Here is a 3446-nt window from a genome sequence, read left to right on the forward strand (position 1 = left end):
TGATAAGTCACCGTAACTAAAAATTACAAAACCCCTCCTCCTAATATTTCCTAACTCCTTTCTCTGCTTTATTGTTTTCCTTAATACTTATTGCTGTCTGACATACTATGTATTTTACCTATTTATCTTGTTTATTATTGTCTTCACCCACTAGATAAAGGCAGGTTTTTTTCTTGGTTTGTTTTGTGCTGTATTATTAAATATTAAGCTCTTAGCACATAGTAAACATTCAGTTAACATTTGTTGAATGAAAGATGAGGACTGGATGAATAGTATCCTCACAACAGCATTGATTCCTCTGTCCACCGTATTCTTACCCCTTAGCTCTTGTCTTTGCAATTGGATTTTCTGTCTTGTGTGATAGTTATCTGGTTCCTCCACCATGCTTGAAGCTCCTTAAGGGTAAGAACTGTTTTTCTTCTTTGAATCATTAGCACCTAACACAGAGTCTGTCTCATAAAAGGTACTTAATAAATGGTTGTTGAACCAACAAACACGTGGCTCAGAATGGTCTTCTCTTTATCGTGTCATACATGACTAAAACATTGATAACTTCTCCATTACTGCAATCTCGTGGCTCTTTGAGTTTGTCCCACGTGAAGGCACCATTTCCAGTACACATGTCCACTTGCATACCTGTGAGCCTGGTCCTCATCACAGACTGTTCTTCCAGCCTTTCTCCTGTTCACCTCCAGCCCTGCTTGTACAGGACACATTTCTTGTTTCTCAGTAGCAGTGATCCTGGGGCTAATGTCCCTACTCGTCGTTGGTCTTCTCTCTTTCTCCAGCTGAAGATCCCAGCTTTCTCTTGCATCCTCAGTCAACCTTTGTACTCAGCCTCAGGTAAAGGCCACTTCTGTCTTTTATCTTCTGTCAGTTCTCATGTTATTTTACTGTTTTATCAAATTCGATAGTGACAATTCCCTGCTTCTTGAAACTGTTCCCTCCTGCATTCCCCCCATTTCTCTCACTGCCCCTCTCACTATCCTTTACTGACTGTTTGTCTTCCACCCACATGTTAAATGCTGCAGTTCTCCAGGCTTCTCTTCTTGGCCCCCTACCTTATGCTCTGCACATACTCCCTGAGAATCTCCTCTGTTTTTATTCCCTGTACAATCATGGCCACTAAATCCAAGTCTCCAGTCCTGAACTTTCTCCTGAAAGATCTGTGTTTTGAATGCTTCTTAGAGAGTTCATCCTAAATATCTTTTAGATCCTTTTAGATCTCAAGCATTCAGCATCTCTGAAAATGTACTAAACATGCTTAGCTAGTTTTGGTAGCACAATCATAAACTCAGTCTTCTAAGCTAGACATGTCAAGGTCTTCTCTTTCCCATCTCATTGACTGTCCAATTCTGTCAAGTCTCATTCGGATAGCTCTCTGAATTCTTTCTGCACCTCTCAATCCCCACAGCAAGCATCTGAAATCCAGACCTCATCATCTCATGCCTACATGGTGCCATGGTCTCCTTCCTGATATTTCTAAGTCTTCCTTTCTTATTCTATACTATTGTCTCTAAAACTACCACCAGCGGTATCTTTAAAAAAAAAAAGAAAAAAAAAAAACCACAAAAGCAGCAATAGGCAGGGCAGAGGAGAAACAAGTCCAAAACTTACCTTGACATTTCTTTGCTTAAAAAAACATTCAATGGCTCTACAGTACATATAAGCTAAAGACTGAAATTCTTAGCATAGCATTTTAATCAGACTCTTTTGTTTGCAAGGAAGAGAGATCACTCAAGCTTGCTCAAGTAATGGGCTGCACTGTAAAAATACACGTTGGGGGAGGATGGAGATTCATGGAGATTCAAGAACAGGCACTGAGGTCAAGAGAGTTCTGATGTTGTCCTGTCTGTAGGGCCCCATCTGCAGCAGGAGGCTGGCCCCGTACTCCAGGGCAGTGGTTCTCAAATGTTACTGTGTCCAAGTCACCTGGACAGCTTGTGAAAACAGATTGCTGGGACCCACCTCCAGAGTTTCTGATTCTGATTCCAGTTTTCACTGATGCTCCCAAATTTGCATTTCTAACAACTTTCCAGGTAATACCAGTGCTGCTGCTCTGAGTACCTTACTTTGAGAACCTTATCCTTTAAAAAGGCATGTCACATCATCTGGGAAACCTTCTTTGATGATCTCAGTCAGATTAGTTCTTTCTCTGTAGGTTTCTTCACGTTATATGAGAATAATCGTTCTCGAACTTCAGCATGCTTGAGGATCACTTGGAGGGATTGTTAAAATAGATTGCTGGTTCCTCTTGGAGTTTCTGATTCATTAAGTCTGGGGTATGGCCCCAGAATTTGCATTTCTAACAAGTTCCCAGGGGATGACCACATGTTAGAAACCACTGTATTCCAATAACTTGCTTATACACCTCTTTCCCTGCTGACCTCAGATTTCCCTGTTAGTCCCTGGCATTGTTCTGTTACCTCATCACAACACTCTAAACACAGTGCCTGCCACATGTGTAGTGGAATAAACTGCTGAGTCGCCTGGTCTTAAATTCTGAACCCCCTTCTTGACCACACCCTCCTGGCCCCCAGTTCTTCCCTCTCCTTCAATTCCGTGGAACCTTTTTTTTTATTAAAAAATCATATCTTGTATTTCAGCTTTTCCATTCTTTCTTGTTCTTTGTCAGTTGTCTTCAGACTTTGTTTGTCTCCTGGGCCAGTTGGAGCCCCACAAGAATTTTATCTCATGTTCTCATGGCTTAGAGCCTCTCATCCTCTTGGCCATCTCATCAGCCCCAGCTGTCTGCCCATGGAGCCATCTGCTCCCACTCGCAGACTGCCAGCAGCTGCTGGAGGAAGTCCCGTGGTGCCAGTTGCCTCTGCTGCAGAACCATCGGTCCATGGGAGTGGGGCTGTCAGGACAGCTCTGTACTCCTTATATCCACTCCTAGCTGAAGTTCTGTAACTCTTCCTTTCTCATGCTCCCGAAGGTATGATTATCATCTTTCCTCTTAGCAGACATGCTCCTACCTACGTCACCAAGGAGATGAAGGATATTAGGTGGGATGCCCTTCCGTCTTCTTCTGTAGCACTCTAACACTCCTCTTTTTTTAATTTCATTCACTCAGGGTCCTTCCTCTACTTATGTTTGTAAAACATTCTGCTTGTTCTGCCTCTCTCCCTCATCGATTTCTCCTGTCTTCTGAGAGCCTCATTTTTCTCTCTTGCTTCATTTTCCTTAGCAGAAGAACTGAAATGCCCTGTCTCCCTATATTCTTAACAACAACAATCAAGAAAGACTTCCTTTCTCTTGCTCTGTTCTTTCCCCTCCAGGCTCATGTCACCTGCCTCCCTCCATTGGCAGCTCTCTCCAGCATGGTCCACACTTCCTGCTTTCCTGACACTTCCTTCCATGGCTCGACCTCTGCAGTCTGACTTCTGAGTTCATCCCTCCACTGAAATCTACCCCCTGCAGCCCCAGTGCCCCCTGGCCACCAA

This window comes from Propithecus coquereli, unplaced genomic scaffold (assembly GCF_000956105.1).
Source record: "Propithecus coquereli isolate 6110/MARCELLA unplaced genomic scaffold, Pcoq_1.0 Scaffold38, whole genome shotgun sequence".
Classification (NCBI taxonomy): Eukaryota; Metazoa; Chordata; class Mammalia; order Primates; family Indriidae; genus Propithecus; species Propithecus coquereli.